Source organism: Castor canadensis, chromosome 12 (assembly GCF_047511655.1).
Source record: "Castor canadensis chromosome 12, mCasCan1.hap1v2, whole genome shotgun sequence".
In the NCBI taxonomy this organism is placed as follows: domain Eukaryota; kingdom Metazoa; phylum Chordata; class Mammalia; order Rodentia; family Castoridae; genus Castor; species Castor canadensis.
In genome coordinates this window covers 125,237,731-125,257,477 of record NC_133397.1, presented here as the reverse complement: position 1 = coordinate 125,257,477, position 19,747 = coordinate 125,237,731, and the positions used below count along the sequence as shown (strand labels likewise).

At 36.6% G+C, this 19,747-nt stretch overlaps 1 long non-coding RNA gene across 2 annotated transcripts in view; it reads right to left on the bottom strand.

Moving 5' to 3' along the window:
• LOC141414960 (uncharacterized) overlaps nucleotides 1–19,747 on the bottom strand; it is a 79,786-nt gene that overhangs the window by 32,479 nt on the left and 27,560 nt on the right. For both annotated transcript variants that reach the window (XR_012439979.1, XR_012439980.1), the window contains exon 2: nucleotides 19,083–19,235. This is a non-coding gene — a long non-coding RNA (uncharacterized lncRNA). The remainder of the gene's footprint in view (nucleotides 1–19,082; nucleotides 19,236–19,747) is intronic.

The window sequence follows — 19,747 nt, the reverse complement described above, 5'->3', positions numbered from 1 at the left end:
TAATTCTTAGACTTGTGACCGATGAGTCACACGGAGCACATCTCCATACACAAATGACAGCATTGCACATGGCGCTGTTTTCAGTGTAAATAACACAGATTATGGGGAGCCTGTACAAATTATCTCGGGCCATTGTCTTATTTATAGATTAAAGCACAATTATGTTTTCCTCTGATTTGCATTTTGACATCTTAGTTGATTGTGTGATTTGCTTCTTCTATGCTCACGCTCCCTTCAGATCTGGCATGAGTTTTTTTCTTTAACATTGTTTCCCTTGTTAGATTGGTGATTTTCTCTGAGGGAAAGAATCCCTTTTTTATTATTATTTTGAGGAGGCTAAGTATTTACCTAATTATCCTTCAGAGAACATCAGAAGACAGTGCAGTTAACAAATGGATGAATCCTAAGAAAGGATTACTGGATAATTATATCATTTGTGGAAGCCCCAATGACTGATTTTCTTTTTTCTTGCTCTGCAGTTTAGGTTATTTTTTTTGTCATTACAGATTTTTGAGCTTATAATTGGTAGCCTTTCTCTTCCTTTTTGAAAAAGTATTGTAGAATGTGTAAGAATGCAAATATTGTTCATTAAAAAACTAATTTAAGAAAATATTAAGGTATTTGTTCATTTACTTAGAAGGAAAATATCCAAAAAACATTTATTTTTGTATGTTTGGCTTTTACTTAATATGTAACATTGAAGAAGACTATTAAATCAAGTTTTATGCTAATCCAAAAATTAAGTAACAGCTGGGTACAGTGACTCATGCCTGTAATCCTAGATTTGGAGAACTGCAGTTTAAGGCTAGTCCAGGCAAAAAATTAGCAAGACCCTGTGTCAATCAATGAGCCAGGGTGGCATGCACCTGTGATCCCACCTATGCAGGAGGCTGTTAGTAGAAGGATTGTAGTCTGAGGCAGAATCCAAGTAAAAACATGGGACACTACCTGAAAAATAACTAGAGCAAAAAGAAAGGACTGCGAGCATGGCTCAAGTGGTCGAGCACCTGCCTATCAAGTGCAAGATCCTGAGTTCAAATCCCACACCACCAAAAAGGTTTTTTTTAAATAACAAATATTAATTCAAAACCATAAGTCCAGCACAAAACAGTAAAACAGAGAAGACTTCCTGAATTCATTTAGATAATCAGCATCCATCATACAGTTATTGAGAACTTACTTGGTGCCAAGGTTTCTTTAGATACAAGAGTGAATAAGGCACAGAGTTCCTTTCCAGATGCACACTCTAGCAAGAACGATGAGGGTGTGGGTATGGAAACAATTGACTCAATTCAGTGTGGTCAGATGTTGAACAGACACATGGACAGTCACTGAGACCTCGTGTAGCTAGTGAGCAATCCAGTCTGGCAGACAATGCGTGCTGTTTCTGTTTTCATTTGGAGTACTTTCTGATTGTCAACAGGCAAATTTGCTTGAAGTTTTGTGCTGGCTAATTTCTAAATTGCTTTAACTCCACATATGTGTTCCATATGTATGTACACATTTATATACATACAATCTAGAGGCAGGGTGAAGAATAAGATGTAGGAAGATATGACGAATGACAGAACAAAGGGCCTCATGGATTAACATTTGTAAGAGTTAATTTGAAGACTGGAATTCAATACCTGAATGGAGTAGTAACTGCAAAATCAGGAATATGTTCTTGGAAGCTCAGTAGCACAAGTCTAGTACTGACAATCTGATTCACAGCTCTGTATTCACCTTGTTCCGTTGAGGAAAATTGGACAGCGATATCTGGCCAATGTGTTCCCACTTTCAAAGATTCTTGCTAAGGCAAAGTAAAAACTAGTTCTGGCATTTTGGGTAAGTGTTTCCCGAAGTTTTCTGCCTCAGGTAGGAAGCCTCAATACGGTGATACAGAAAAGAAATTTAAATAGAAATGTGGTTCTCAGCGCAGTGATTTTTGACACTAATGTTTTGGAAAGTCTTCCGTGCTTTCTATGAGTTTAATTTTGTGGTTGGAGTTGCATGTCTCTCTCTGTCTGTTATGACCAATGATATCTTCCTTCCACCCATTGCTCCTTTGCAAAGATAATGGACCGTAAATCAATGGGGAAAAACATCCCATAATTTACAGACGACTAAGCAAGGAATGACTGCCATTTCTGATTGGATTTTTCTTCATCATTTTCCCACATAAACATTCTCTCAACATTAAATGCCCTCTTTTTGTCAGCGTAGTGGTAATTTTTACCACCAACGTTATAGACCCTCTTTTAAATATTATCTTATTATAAACAATCTCTACGTAATTCTGATTCTCTTGCCAAAAGTGGTTCCTGAGAGCAGGGAGCGTGTTTTAGTGAGGACATTTGTATCTTCAACAGGGCTAAACTTGTGTAAGCTCCTGATCAGTGTGAATGGGATAACCTTTGAATATTTGATACTGAGATCTACTTATTTTTCATCAATATGTCGTCACTCTGATTCCTTGATCTAATACTCTATTTACTAAAACTAGATGGAACTATTTTGGTGCTTTCCTCCTCTTTATCTCCATTGCCTTGCTCTGGGTGCATGTTCTCATTCTTTCTTGGTTGAACTACAAAAAAATAGTATTCTTACTAATTATTTGGCACAAGTCACGAGTGACCACTCCACCATGCCTGACATCTCTCCCAAAGTGACCTTCTCAACCTGCAAGCCTGATTGGGCTGAATCTTGCTCAGAATCCCTCAGTGTCTGCTCTCAGCCTACCACAAATCGACATTCCAATGTTATTTTACCTGGACCTGGTTCTGGAAGTGTGTAACACATTCTGACTTTTCATTTCTGTGCCCCAGGTGCCTCACAAGAAGTGGTGACTAAGTACTATTGAATAAATGCTGCCGGTATAAAAAAAAAGATAAACCAAGATGACCACCACGGTCCATTTGTATCCAAGTGTGGGCAGGAGAGTTGGCTCACAGAAGTTTCTAATGGAGCTGTCTGAAAAGCATTTCTCACACATACCTGCTCATAAAATTATGTGAAATGTGTTCTTTTGCAAAAAGAGAAGATTTTTAGAGTCAGAATTTCAAAAAAAGAGGCTTAAAAGTTTTCATTTTCTAAAATAATTGCTCTAACTGTCTCCCATTCAGGCAGGCTTGGGAAAGGCCTCAGAGAACAGTCGCTGGTTCGTGGAGGTTGGATGGCTGGCTACTCAGTGTGGGAAGTTGGATATGTGCCTGTGAGTCCACTTTCAGGAAGTCTGGGGTGCTGCAGTTCTTGTGGGGGTCACAGTTCATAGATGTGTAAAAGCAGGTTGAGTGACTTGAGGTTTGCCTAAGTGAAAATAGGAAGAGTTTGGGGACACTTGACTGTATCCAAGTGTCACCAAATCTAGAGAGTTCTGATTGATTTTCAACAATACTAAAGGCAATACTGCCCTAAACCTTAAGCTCATTTATTTATTTAATAACTATTTATTGAATATCTAGTAGGTAGCAGGCACAATTCTAGGTATTGAGAAAATAGTAATAACATAACACACATAATCCCTGACTTCATTCAACTGATCAGTCTCCACTCACCATTCTTGTCTCTACTCTAGCACTATCCAGTGTTTAAGTCGCTCTCATACTCCCTTTGGTTCTGATGCAAACTGAGAATGACACCACTTAACCTTGCTTAAAAAGAAGTGTCCAGATTTTAAAGTCAGACTGAAAACTCCAAAAAAGTGTCCCCATGCCCTCTGAAGATACAGCGAGTAGTTTCAGATTATTGGGCACAACTTCTCACTTTATGGGACACATCACGTCCCTGACTGAGGAGTTCATTCTAGACCTAGCTCCGAGTCCTAAAATGTGCCATCATTTTAAGTGGAAACATATTTCTTATCTTTATCTTTTTCAATGGATATTTTTCTGCTCACGTTGATAATCCTGTACACATTTCAACCTACAGACACAGGATAGACAAAGGGAAAATTTTGTAGTCTTTGGAAATCAAGTGAACTGACTTTGGATCTACCAAACAGTGGTCAATCATGGACAAATTACCTAATATACCTGAGACTCAATTTTATCAACTATAAAATGGGATATTAGTTCCTAACCCAAAAGTTGTGAACTTCAACGATATAAGGTAGTGTTTTAGTTCCCAACACATTATCTGTGTATTACAATTATTGTGTAATTTATCTGAATCTTTTTTGGGGGGAGGGACTGGAGTTTGAACTCAGGGCTTTGTACTTGGGAAGCAGGCACTCTAACACTTGAGCCACATCTCCAGTCCATTTTGCTCTGGTTATTTTGCAGATAGGGTCTCTTGAACTATTTTGCCCAGGCTGATTCTTGAACCACGATCCCCCCAAGTAGCCAGGATTACAGGCGTGAGTCACTGGCACCTGACTTTATCTGCATCTTACAAGACATGAGACAGATTTGAAGTAACAGCAAGGACTTGTAAAAATGTACTTATGACAACATGGAAGTGTTTCTCCAGACTTGAGCCCAAATTGTCAACGTTTGACAACACGTAAAGTTGCTATGAACTAATGACTTGAGACAAGGATGTCTCTATGTCTCCAGTTCCCCCGACTCCAGTGTTTTCTGCTACTACTTTTTGAAAGACCTGTGTCATTATTAAGGCTTACATTTCTTGGTATTTCTTTTCTTTTTCTTTTTTAAGGTACTGGGTTTGAACTCAGGTCCTTCATTTGCTAGGCAGGTGTTCTACCACTTGAGCCATATCTTTTTGCTTTATTTTTCAAATAGGACCTCACATTTCTTGTGATCTCAGCCAGTATGGACCTCAACTTTCTTATTTATATCTCCTGAATAGCTGGCATCACAGGTGCATACCACCATGCCCAACTTTTTTGTTCAGATGGGGTCTCACTAACTTTTTGCCCAGCTGGCCTTAAACACCAAATTTCCTGATCTCTACCTTTTGAGGTAAGGCCTAAATCACTGTGCTTGGCCCTCTGGTGTTTCATTTCCATGTAGTATAATTCCCATTTTAAAGAACAGATTCTAGTGTACACTCAACATGAAATTACTACTTTTCTTCCAAGAAAATTATTTTAAAGATAAAGTCTGCTAAATTAAAACAATCCAGGAATGGTGACAGGTGCCTGTAATTCCAGAACTCAAGAGGCTGAGGCAGAGAATTAAAGGGCTCCATAGTGAGACCTGGTCTCAAAATAAACAAACAAACCAAGGACAGCAAAATATCATACTGAAGTAAGTTCCATTTGTAAATAAAAAGCACACATACAAAAACTAAAATCAACATAATAAAATGAGTTAGGACCTTGTTGGTATCTTTTGTTTGAAATACATTTGTCACTAAATGTGAAATAAGAAACATGAACTCTTCCAGACATTTCCAGACATAGCAAATTCAATAAACTTCCTTATTTTTTCTGGTCCAAAATTTTACTTGTCCCTATAGTTGCAAAAAAAAAAACCCCAAAACCAAAAAACAAACCATGAAGAAAAATGTGCATATAGCACTGGTTAGAATGTCCATGGGGTAGACATTGACCTTTGAAAACAGAAACCAATATATCAAAATAAATATCTTTTCCTTCCTATTTATCACATTAAGGGAGATTTTTCTAACCACCATGCTGTAAATGTAAGAGACTTAAAGCATTCAACATTGTTTCTGTTCTATTTCCCCGGATCTTTGCAAGATAATTCCATCTAACACAAACATGTTCTTTAAACTGGTGGATTAAAAAGAAAGTAGCCCCACTGATGCATTTATCATTATGATTTGGATAGCTCCCAATTCTACCACAAGCACTACAATCTGCAATGTGTATTGTACATCAGAATTTCTCAAGTTTTTACACAAGATGGCACAGAAAATAATTTCTGTATAGCACATTGGAGCAAAATGCAAGGTTGTTCCATCAGAGGCTGAAACCTAGGAAAGCCCTAGGCCCCAGGTCTGACCCCAAACCCTGACTGCTATGGCATCACCATCGAGGTCCACCTGTGTGCACCCATTGGGTACACAGGCACACAGCACGGAGCTCTGTGTTTGATTTAAAAGAAATGATAAGATGAAAATAATACAGGTTTTTCTGTGAAGTTTTGTTTCCTTGTGTCTAAATTTTAATAGGAGATAGCTAATTCCATATTTTGTGCCTTAGCTTTCTGTTGAAGTAGACTGTTTTCAACAGAGATTTGATGATGATGAGAGACAGGAATTTGAACTTTAGGACATAAATTAAGGCAAGTAACAAATGTGACCTTCTTCATACTGGCTTGGGTTTCTCTAATAAAAATATTGAGGGCTCAAAGCAGTAAATTGAATTCCCAAGTGATTTTACCTACACAAGGGTATATTAATGACAGTCTCTAAGATAGTATGTACCATGCTATCCAGTTGAACTTCAGAAAGAAATGTTTCAGAGGGTTTAGAAAGGCAAATGAGGGATGAGACAGAGAGAGATTGAGAGAGAAAAAGTCAAAGATGGTCAAAACAGAGAGACACAGGTTTATCAGTTTCCTTTCATGGGTTCAAAATTTAACAGTTCTTTCTGTCTGGGAACTATTAAATGTAGCTTTACTCTCTTCCACTACAATGTAACTTCATTTTTTTCTTTTTTTTAATTTATTTTTTATTGTTTTATTATTCATATGTGCATACAAGGCTTGGGTCATTTCTCCCCCCTGCCCCCACCCCCTCCCTTACCACCCACTCCGCCCCCTCTCTCTCCCCCCCACCCCCTCAATACCCAGCAGAAACTATTTTGCCCTTATCTCTAATTTTGTTGAAGAGAGAGTATAAGCAATAATAGGAAGGAACAAGTGTTTTTGCTGGTTGAGATAAGGATAGCTATACAGGGAGTTGACTCACATTAATTTCCTGTGCATGTGTGTTACTTTCTAGGTTAATTCTTTTTGATCTAACCTTTTCTCTAGTTCCTGTCCCCTTTTCCTATTGGCCTCAGTTGCTTTTAAGGTATCTGCTTTAGTTTCTCTGCATTAAGGGCAACAAATACTAGCTAATTTTTTAGGTGTCTTATCTATCTTCACCCCTCCCTTGTGTGCTCTCGCTTTTATCATGTGCTCAAAGTCCAATCCCCTTGTTGTGTTTGCCCTTGATCTAATGTCCACATATGGGGGAGAACATATGACTTTTGGTCTTTTGGGCCAGGCTAACCTCACTCCGAATGATATTCTCCAATTCCATCCATTTACCAGCGAATGATAACATTTCGTTCTTCTTCATGGCTGCATAAAATTCCATTGTGTATAGACACCACATTTTCTTAATCCATTTGTCAGTGGTGGGGCATCTTGGCTGTTTCCATAACTTGGCTATTGTGAATAGTGCTGCAATAAACATGGGTGTGCAGGTGCCTCTGGAGTAACCTGTATCACAGTCTTTTGGGTATATCTCCAAGAGTGGGATTGCTGGATCATATGGTAGATCAATGTTTAGCTTTTTGAGTAGCCTCCAAATTTTTTTTCCAGAGTGGTTGTACTAGTTTACATTACCACCAACAGTGTAAGAGGGTTCCTTTTTCCCCGCATCCTCGCCAACACCTGTTGTTGGTGGTGTTGCTAATGATGAACTAAACAGAACTTTCTCAAAAGAAGAAATTCAAATGGCCAAAAAACACATGAAAAAATGCTCACCATCTCTAGCAATAAAGGAAATGCAAATTAAAATCATTTTTTTCTTTTTGTGGACTGGAAGAGATAGGGCCCCAAGAGCATAGAGCATTTAAAGGATAGTCAGTTTACAACCACCATCAAGCAGTGTGGGCAAAACCATAAAATGAAAACTATTCTACTTGTTACTTGTTCTATTGCCCTTAAATTTTTGAAATATCTTCCAATCATGGAAATTTTTTTTAAACCCTCCGTATTATTTTCCAGAAAGAAAAGGATTGTCAATCTACCTCTCAATGATAGTGTTAGTCAATTGCATTTCTTTCAAAAGCTTTTAGAAACAAAAGCAAAGTCTAGAAGTTGTGTTATTGCTTTGACATCAGTAATCGTGACCCTGTGTGTTGATTCCTGTGTAGATTTGTACATTTTGTATTTTGTATATTTCCAGACACATTGCCCTGCCTGTACTTTCCTAATAATCCTGTCAGTTTTGAAGTTAGTCCATTGCAACACGTAAGGATGAGGCCTCGTCTGCTGGAGATTGAGATCATGTATCGGGATACCCTCTGAGCTTCTGTGACCTTAACGCCAGTGTGAAATTGGACCACAATTACAGAAAAATACCCAGTCTGTAACCATTGGTCTCAGAATTCTTAATGGCAATTCTTTACTTGAAATGACTTCTAGGTTTCTGTTCAACACCAGATCTGTTCTGAGGAACTTAATGAAGTACATTTGAGGTTTCAGAATCACATGATTCTGTCTTCTGTTTTGTTTCAAGTGGATAAAAATGGCTTTTCCCCATTCTTCTAAGACACACATCCATTTTTAGTCATTATAAAATGCAGAGAATATGAAACTATTCACTCACTGTCTCTAACATATTTATAACATTTCAGTTGACAATGATTACATTAAATTTACCTAATCTATTCATTATTTATGAGAGTCTTATTTGAATCATTGAATTGATATAAATGTAATAAAAATGTTTAGAAACAAGCACAAAGAAATATATAGTAGCATTCTATAGCATTATCATTCTGTAACATCTGGGGAACCAGGTAATGTGAATTAGAGATACTTCATTTATTATCAGGAAATCATTATTCTTCTCACAGACTTTTTCTGAACTGATAATGACATAAATTCTCAGTACAAGTAGATTTAGGAGAAAGACTGTCTGTTATTGTGTGACCACAGAACATCTGCTTAAAGAAAAGATTTCCGATAACAGGCATATGAAGAAAATTTCACTCATGAATAAATTTATATAATAGTTAAATTCCTTTCCAAAACACTTCCAACTATTTCCTACTAAGCAATTTTGAGTTGATATGAATTAAATTATGAGTTATGATTCTTCTTAACAGTCTCTTACTAAGCAGTAATTTAAATATCAGCTACCAGTTAATTACAATACTACCTTTCCTATGAATTTGGGAAGTCCAAAGTTTTCTCTATACCTTGATAATCAATTTGAATTAACTTATTTTGGGATGATACGGATTTAGTCTGAATGATCTTTCATTAAGGTAAGATCACTTAAAAGTCACAAAATTTACTTTCAGGAATATAGCTCCATTCACTCATTTAAGTCAGTGATACCAGTCCCCCAATGTATGGATTAGTAAATGAATTATTGTTCACTACAAAGCAATATGATCAAAATAACTTCCTGGTCTCATTGTTAGTGATATTGTTAGACGTTCTAACTGGTTTCTGCACATAAAGCTAGACAAAATGAAGTGAAGTCCAGATGAGTTTACTTAAAATAATCACAGTCACAATCACAGCCACTCTCCAAATCACTCATCAGTCATTCAGAAAGCTGCTATTTTGATTGGATATCATTTGCAAAGGTAACTATCACTGTTACATTTAAAAGTTTTTCTTCAGTATGGATATATTTTTTATGCCCTGGTAAGAAAACTTCTTCATCTTTAAATTTATGAGTGTGTTTTCATATGAAGTCCATATTGTAAAGGCATGAAAAAAAAACAAGCTCTGTTCTGTGACCTGGGGAGTTCTTTTCTTTCTACTCCAAGAGGGCTCATTTGTTTTGCAAGTCAAGTCCAAAGCTTATGCTGTGTAAAATTCCCAGAGCTGTCTGTCCCTGCACACCACCTGGAAGTCTAATTATACATTTATTAGTGAGAAATTCTAGCCAGGCCAGGTCACCTGCAGGACCCCACCATCTGCTCTAAGCCTGTGTCTTTAACACACAGTATGGCCTCCTACTTAGGTGATGGGTGTTACACAGTTAAGCAACACCTGGTACAACTTGCCATGTACTTAGCAAGACTTTACTGAGACTAGAATCCACAATTGATGTAAGTACAGTGGGAGCAACACTTTAAAACAGAGACAGTGTAAACTAATTGATAAACCCTCTAAAAATTCAATTTTGCAAAATGCTTCAAGAGTCTTAAAATATTTGTAGCATAAGGGATAGCAAATTCTATTCCTGTGAATTTATCATAAAGAAAATAAAATTACGGGCATGCTGATGGAAAGTTGTGTTGGAAGGTGTTTATGAGAGTAACATTTATGATACTGAAAAAAGAGAAAAGCAAGCAATAAGACATAACTTGAAAAATAAATTATAATGTTCCCACATGAGAAAAGATATTAAAAATAATTAAAATTATCGATAATTGTCTGTAATATGGGAAATGCTTTCCAACAACTAAAAAGTGATGATTGAGGAATAACCTTTAGAAAAAAATTTCATAAACTCATGAGGAATCAGAATGACATGGGTATGCCAATGTGTATTTATATTTATTTCTATGTAACCATCTTTAAAATGCATAACCAGCCTTCAAGGAGATAAGATGACAAGTTTGTTCTTTCAAATTCCTTTACAATTTTATAATATTAAAAGTTGCACAGAATTAGATAAAATTATAATTTCAAAACTTTGTTGAAAAAGACTTGACCTGTGGTAGCGAAATAAGGAGTGCCTGCCATTAACCAATGTGTCTCTCTCCGCCATGCACAAAAAACACTATCAGGTGACTCACATATACTAGAACACTCCATCGTTTACTACTGGGTGACAAGTTGGGTAACATTTAGAACTTGATTAATATAACTATTTTCTATAATTGCAACACATGACTTAATTTACAACAAAATTTCTCAATTCTTCCTTTTTGTCAAGTGTAAAACAATAAGAGTAATTTGGAAAATTTTTTTAAATCTCTAAGGTCTGAAAATAGTATGGCAGATGGACTTCATATACCTATATGAAACAGAACTAAGAAACCTCTTGCAATTGCTTTAAGTGGGGTGGGGAGGGGATTGAGAGGAGAGGCAATGGGAAAATGTAAATAATGTACAACATAAATCTAATATCACTATGAATCCCCACATATAATGAATACAGCCTAATAAAAATTTATAAAAAAGAAATAATTATAAAATCATATACAATGAGACCTTCATAATTCATCAAATATGTGATAAACTTAATTTTTCCTGAGAAAGTATTTTCATTTTATACTGTAAGTGCTAGTAATATTATCTTTGGAGAACTTGAATCTGTATGTTTGGAGGTAATAGGAGTTAATATTTCCTATAGGATATTTCAAAGGAAAGTGTGAGGGTTGTTAATGAATCTTTGTTTTCATACCCAGAGTTACTATATTGTGCTATGTTGCTACTAAGCTGATGATTACAGAAATGGAAGAATGATCTTAGGACCAGAAGTAATCACAGCACATGGAAGTAATTGTAGCCACTCAAATTCATCTGGATAACGAAAGTCCACAAAAGGAAAGAGTTCTATGAGATTATTTTGTTCATGGTAGAGCAAAGACCTGCATTTCCAGACATGTTTAATTGAATAAATACAAGTAGAGAAAGCAATGTTTTATGAATGAGTTGTACTGAGTTAATGTCTATGAAATTTGCTTAGCATCCAACACCCAGTGGCAGTTTTCTGAACTTGATAGGAGAAAGAATATTGAATGAATACATAAATAAAAGGCATTTAGTGAACCCCAGTTTTCCTTCCTCCTCATCCCTGATTCTTCCTTAACTAATAGCTGAGTCTGTAGTTCAGTTTACTCTGTGACTTGGATGATTTCATGTTAAAAACAAAAACAAAAACACAAAACAAATGGAAAAATTAAATGAATTTTAAGATTACCAGAATACAGCAAATTCAGTTAGCAGGCAAAAATGCTATTGGTGTAGTTAAATTCAAGTCTCAGGGAAAGAGGAATTTCTATATGTACCTAATTAATAAACCTATAATATATGTTTTCATGATTGCAATAAAATTACTTCAGGCCCCTAAGGTGGCAGCACTGAGAGCACAGTCATGATGAATTTGCACCAAGAATGCAAATTTCATTTTTGCTAGGTGATGTGACTTTCATCCCATGTGGCTATTTCATTTGTAATGGGTGCTTAGCAACTGAATCTATAGCTTCTTAGTAATGTTTATTTGAGGACGAAAATCACTTTTAACAGAAGGTAGAAACAAAATCTGGTTTGTACATTGATGGATGCACATTAGTTGTTTGCCGGGATATTTAAACATTTTCCAAGACTATCTTCTGAATAAATCATTTGCCACATTATAGGGAAGAAAAGAACAGTCCAGGGGGCTAACAATCAGCAGACTTTGAGATTGGAATTTTATGTGTCTCTCGTATATGTAGTATATTAATTTAGGGAAAGAACTTTTGTCCATAAGCTAAGTGAGATATCAGAGCTTGACATCTTTGATTGGGCTAAGTTGAAGATGACATTGTGTTTGTTTGAAAATGATTTTTAGATTGTTGAAGTACCCAGGAATACTAAGTACTAGTTTTGTTTAAAGCTACAAACACAAAAACAATTGAAGCACTGATCGTTTTTAAGCAAAAAAGAAAAAAGAAAGGAAATGAAAAATGGTTTTATTTCTTAGTCAATAGGTATGTCATTGCTGATTAAAGAAAAATATGACTTTTCGTTGTATGCTACAAAGGAAAATGACATCTAATTCTCCTCTTGGTAGCAAGCTAGCACATAAACCACAAAAAGAGAACTGTATTAAAAATCTGATACATTAAAACAGTAATTTTTCAGTGCTATGTAAATAGTGTGGACATTTTAAATTCAACAGAAAGCAGAATCAGCAGATAGGGACAGTTTTAAATTTGATCAAAATCAATAGGAGAGCAGTAAAATGCAATTTTCCTAAACCAGGCTGTAACTTCAAATGAGCTGAACCATTCTTGATGCAACTGAGAGGTTTTTTAAATAGGACGTAAGAAAATAGATTTAACATTGTTTCACTGTGTTAGAGGCTGAACCATATTAAATGTGCACTGCTTTGAAGCAGTCTGCATTATCTTTTTATTAGCTTCAGAGCTTCTCTATACATATTTTAAGTTCTTTTCAGAAGCTTAAATAGTATTCCATTCTAATTATTATTTACAGATGATATTTGTTTTTCTCATAATGACCAGTCAATAATCTGTACCCTGAGTTCCATGAAAAAGAATCGTTCTGCATTGAGTAGCAGTTACTCAGAATGCATTCTCGACTTGCTCTCTGGTAGGGAAAGTTTTAAATTATGTATGGTGGGTTCCTTTGTAATGAGGCACTCTTTTTTATGTTTTGTTGTCATTTTCTCCCTTTAGAGAAACGGCCGTTAGTTTAAAGAGTCACAAATTATTTCAAGGATCTATCAATGGTGTCTAATTCATCAATAGTTTTTAATGGGTGGGTAGATGATGTTCAAGGCTCTTGGGTGTTGAGTTCAACATGAAATGCAAGAATTATAAGCATATTGATGAATTAGGAGAAGATAGAATTATGTGCATAAAACAAAATCTAGATGAATATCCTTTTTTCTGTTTTTCTCATTAAAAATTGATTTCAAGATTTTTTGTGTGTAGGGGGAGAGTTATTTGATAGCCATGGTCACGTTTTGTTTCTCAGCGTGGTAATCACTCAATAAAACACAATCTTCTCCTTAACTTGTGCCTGGTGTTCCCTTTCTCTTCAAATGCAACTGTTTGCTTAAAGCTTCTTTCAAATGCAAAGACCAATGGTGGGGGGAAGGTAGTTTCTGGAGAATTGGTGGACTTTTTCAATGTTTAGATGCAATCTCATTTCTAAGTGTGATTTCTAAAATAGGCTACATTGAAATAATAAAAATAACACATCTAAACAATTATTTTAACAGAAGAGTAGCCTTCCTAAAGATTCATTACTTTGTCATCTCTTTTCATAAATATTTCCTGTGTGTGAATCCCTTCTATCCTCTAGCACACTCGACTTGCTCAGGTATTGACATTTATTTTGTGCATTCCTGTTTATTATCTACACCTTTTGTTTTTATGCTTTGTTGGGCCCTTTGTCAACTGATGGTATGTGAAGCCAGTAGAATTGGGGGTATTTGTCTGAAAGGTATAATAAGTAACAGAAATATGTACAAAACACAAATCTGCAGCCTCCTATGCCGGAGAAGATAATTGACCAAAGTTCTGTGATTCTCTTAACTAAGCACTAGCTTTAATTTCACCTATTTTCCAAGCAGTATGTCATTATCACTGACATGCTTGTGGCTCTGTGGTCCCAGGATGCATGAATTATTAGTACTGCTTGACATTTTAAAATTCCTAACTCTATAGCTTATCTCTCCTGTTAGCTATTATGGGCTTTAAGAGGTCTTGCTAGTTGATCAATGATTGCTCCGTAATTCAGAGTGCCAAATTCTCTGCGAGTTACAAACAAACCAAAAAGCATATTGGTTCTTTCGGACTTTATCAGACATTATCTAAATAAACTGTAAAGCAGTGTTATTTTTCTGATGCACACAGGATGATTTTTGAGAAGAAACTGCACTACTTTCTATTATTATCTTAACAACAAAGCAATACTATCGAAATGCAATTATTCATTAGATTTTAGTGTCTTTCTCACAAAGCATGGCAATGTAGTATTACAGCATAACTATATCATACATAATTAAATATGTCTGAATATTTAATACTAAAAAAATTCCACCTGATTAGGAAAAATTTGAGTTATAGAAAGGAATAAGATACTTAAATTTTCTAGAACAACATTCAGGGTCTTATTAGATTGAGCTTTTAAATGGTTATTTGCTTTACAAACATTTGGAGCAATGAAATGTAAAAACAGAACTATCAAAGAGCTCTCCTTTTTGACACAGAATTGTTATCCTTTTATTTATATTTGTATTTCCATCATGAGAAGGTTTGAACTAAAAACTTTGATATCTTTAAGCAAATCAATGCACTGCCAGATAAGTCTATATTTGACGTTTTTAATCCCAGTGTGAATGTCTTCTCTTTCACTTTTTCCTTTCATATACACTAAGCCTGCCCTATCAGCAGGAAACGTTTTCAATTGGGAAACCCGCAATGAAACACAGCACAATTAATTGCCTGTTAGTCTCTTATACTAGATCTACACTGCCAGTTATGTTGCTAAATTGTGGGTTTGGAAACTTGCCTTCTACAGATTGACTTACACCTAGTCAAAGGACGTATTCTGAAATTCAAGTGATTAGTTCAAATGATTAATTTAAAACATGAACTACACTTTCCAGCATTCTTCTACTGTCAACCCCAATGGCTGATTTTAAGCCCTGTCCCAATTGAACTCTCTGAAGCATTTCAGTCTCTAAGAACATTTTCTACGTTGTAAAATACTCTTCTTTGGTTTTCATCCTTTTGTTCTCTTCCTATCTATAAACATCCTTCTTGGCTTCCTTTCTAGTCCCTTCTCTTTCCCATTCCTTATATTCTATTTTCATGTAGTCACACAAGAAACATTTATGAAATGAAATATTTACTACATATTGAAGTATGCAATTCAATTCATATTACTACATAGTGAAGAAAACACTAGGAGAGTTAAACGTGTATATAACGAGGGTCCTATCCTGAGGACATTAATCTGCAGTGTGAAAAAAAGCATGTCAACACATCTTTCCAACTATCTCTTTCCAACTGGATTACTATCAGGGCTCCTGTTCGCTGGGTTCATCTTCTGCCGGGCTAAGCTAACAGAAGCTGTAGACTGTTCACTGTATGCATTTACCATTGCTACACTTTTATCTAAACTTGTATTTCCTGGTCCTGCATCTTTTAAGAACTTAAGGTTCAGTGAGTTACACACTAAACACCCCACCCCAGTCGCAGTGCTTTTTCTCATACCCCCCAAAATTACTGAAGACTGAATTCTGTCTTCCATTTTGCTACTTGTGTTAACATTTCCCAACCTTGTAACTTCTCATTTATCTTGATCAGTGCTTCAAATTTCCTTTTTTATTGAATCTGTTATGAAAGCTCTCTGATTTTCCTCAACGAGGACTTCTGAATATCAATCCCCATCACCATTTTTATCTCAGTTACATGTAATCATAAGCACATACATTCACTGATCTGATGTATGACATACTAGTGTACACAAACCCCGTTAAGAGTTTGTAAAAGTGGTAAGAAATGCCATTTTCAGGTGTATAGAGAACTTGACACCTACCAAGTGGTTCATGGCTGGACAGATGGACAATTAGGAATCCACTGATGAAGATAAGCTCCCTTTCCTTACAGATCAATCTTTTTATTTCACAATCTGATGAAAAGTACTCTCAAACTTGTTATTTTTAGATAAAATCAGCATTTTAATGAGAACCTTCTGGTATGCCATGAAAACTGAAGTCCCGTAAGGAATATCAAACCCTTCAGTTTCCATGAAACAGTGTAAAAAATATTGGATTAAGGTCATGTGACAAGTCCAATCCCTCAGAAAAGCCTGTTTATTTTCATGTTGGGGAGGAAGCAGTCTATGAACCATGACTGACTTATTATCTGTTTTAAGGGTTATGTGAATATTTATATGGAGTTAGGATTTAAAAGATTGAGCAAGACTTGTGTCCACATGGAGGTAGGTAGGGCAAATTACTTACCATGAAAACCCAGCCGCATTGGCCAACAGCTGACACCAATGAAAATCTGTTAATGTGCATTCTGAGACCACCCCTGACATCTTTGTTTCAAGGCTCAAACATGTGAATCGTGGATTGATTAGTGAATACAATGGACAAAGATGTGTTATGGGTGGGCAGCATGACTGCAAACTGGTTACCAGTGCCTGAATTTGGCCCACACATTCATTGCACGGCCAGCACAATTTTGTTAAAAAAAAAATTAAGCCAGTATTTAGACATCAGGATATTTGGTTTTTTAGTTTACATTTATCTCTAGGTTCCAGCTTCCCTTTAAAATTTGGAAGCTCTTATAATACTGGAATTACATTCTCACATGGCAGCAGTTGACTAGAACTAAGAGCAGCTTTTCCTCAGCCCATGACACATACTGGTTCAGTGACACTCCCAGCAAACGCACGGCACACACTTACTGTACCCGCGTGTCCCCTGTTGGCAGGCATAACCTTAGAAGTCTGACCTGGAAATATGAGGAATTCATAGGAAACTGCTGTTTAGAATAATGTATCTTGCAATGCAAGAGAAAAAATTCACCTCTTTTAGGATGTAGGTGGGAAACACACACTCCTAGAAAGGGTGGAAATAGAAAATTCCCACCTCTGTTTATTTGGATTCATATCACTTTGACTAAGGAGAAAAAGGGCTTGGAGTCTAGCCCACTGGTCAAAGACAAACAAATTCTCCAGGTAGTAATGAGACATTTTATGACAGGTGTGAAATCAGATCTCAAAGCCCAGTACTCTTTCAATAAATAAGACACTCACAATTAAATCTAACTTTTCATTATCTATATGAAATATAAGAGAAAAAAGTTGTGGGGGGTGGGGTTTAATTTTTGTCTTCACCTGTAACTAGAAACTACAATATGAACAACAAAACATAAATGGAAAAACATCTTAATGACACTTTGTTTTCTGGTGATAAAGGTCACGATGTTGTAAAAGATGTAGCTATTCTACATCTTTTCTATTCTGTAGGCATATGAAACAAATTACTCTTAAGAAAAACAGTAGCTATATTCCAGTTTAATTATTTATGTTGGCTAACAAATAATGTTAAATGGCCCTATCTAGTGTTGTTGAATCTTAGACTAATGGACATATTAGAGAACTGGTTTGATTTAAGAGGAATTTGAGTCCCTTAAATTATCATGGAAAAGCCAGCTCGAATTTCTTTGATGTGTCACTCATCTTTCAGCAGCGATGCTAATATTAGAGGACTTCATTTTTTTCCAAAGCACTTTCACATATTGCAAGCTTGCCTGTAGGTATAGCAATTAAGTCAATTTTAGGATATTTAGTCTAATGGAAGTATGAAACAGGGTAGCTCAAAAAGAGGGGCAAATGATTCGGGACTTACCATATGCTTCCGCAGGTTTTAAGGCTGAGGGGTTTAATAAGTCTGAAAAGTAGGTAAGAGGAGAAACACCATCTAGGAAATCTTCAGAAACACGAGAACCATTGCATATGCTGGATGTTTACCACTTATGTATTTCCCATTGGAAATTGAACCACTCATAACCTGCCCCAGAAGTTAAGATGTTCAAAAACTGTGATCATTATTCTAATCTCCAACGTGGAATTATTTTCCTTTTTAGAAACATGGAAAGAGTCACTTAGCTAGTGAGTGAGTGTAGACAGCCCCCCATTCATCAGGCTCCGTTCTTTCTGTGGTCTCTAAACGTCATCTCTGGATACAAAACCTCTCTGTTAGAATGTGTTTGTATGTGTGTCTGTGTGGGGTGAGAAGATGAACTTGGAGGCCAGTGTGGTGGCTCACATCTATAATCCCAGCTATTTGGGAGATGGAGAAAAGAGTTCAAGCCAGCCCAGGCCAAAAAAAAAAGAAAAATATCAGCAAGTTCCTCTCTCAAAAATAAGTCAGGCAGGGTGGTACATGCCTACAATCCCAGATACTGGGAGAGCAAGGGTAGGAGGATGGTAATCTGAGGCTAATCTGGGCAAAAAATGTGGAAAAGCACTGAAAGCAGAAGGACTAGGGTGTGTGGATCAAGTGGTGCAGCATGAAGACCCAGTGCTGGGGAAAAAAATCTTTGAAAACCAATGTCATTTGAGAGCCAAGAGTGCATGTGATTAACTTCTGGTGAGCTGATTGCTCATTTGAACTTGACCAATGTGACACCAGCATTTCTCTGTGAACCTGAAACTCAGATGTTTCAAGAGTCTCCTGTTCTTTGAGTGTGCCTTGGCATACTAATTCTCTTATATTTCAACCATAGGCATAATGAGTTTTCTAAAAGACAAATTTAATTTTCACTTGGTCAAAAAAAAAAATACTTATGGCGGGTCTGTTTATGCAAATCGTGTGATTAACAGGGACTCACACAAAGCATTGCCACAAATAAGGATCCTTCTGGGACAGTCCTTCCTTCTAGAGCTCAGGACCTCTGCATCCAAGCACACACATGCTTGTCTGTTTCGATGTCCCTTTTCAGATGTGGGGAACGTGCAAGTGCCCTTCCTTTGTCCTTAAATGATATTCTGTGTTTAGGAGCTCCTTACCCTTCAAGATGCTTCTGTCGCACTGAGATGTACTGAGAGATCCACTCTTCATGTGCTTGTCTCCAGATTGGGCTTCCCTCATTAGAATTGCAGTTTCTTGGGAGCTCAAGCCATGTCTTTTTTTTTTTTTTACTTCAATGCTTATTGAAGTACCTGGAAGAGTAAGCATTCTTTTTCTTTTCCTTTTTTTTTGGGGGGGCGGGGTGGGGAGAGGGGTTGGGTTAGTACTGGGGTTTAAACTCAGGGCTTTGCATTTGTGAGGCAAGTGCTCTCCCACTTGAGCCAGGCCTCCAGCCCTTTTTGCTCTGGTTATTTTGGAAATAGGTCTCACTTTTTGCCCAGGCTGACCTGGAAGGTGAGCCCCCTATTTTATACTTTCTGAAGTCACTGGGATGACAGGCATATTGTACTACCTTCAACTTTTTCCCACTGAGATGGAGTCTCACTCATTTTTTTGTCCTGTCAGGCTGGGAACCTCAATCCCCCCCATCTTAACCTCTGGCATAGCTGGGAAGACAGGAACATGACACCGCATTCATCTACTAATTGATATGAAGTCTTGAAAACTCCCGGCCAGGACTGGCCTTGAACCATGATCCTCCTGATCTCAATCTCCAAAAGAAGCTGGGATTACAAGGGTGAGCCACTGTGCTAGCTGTAAACAT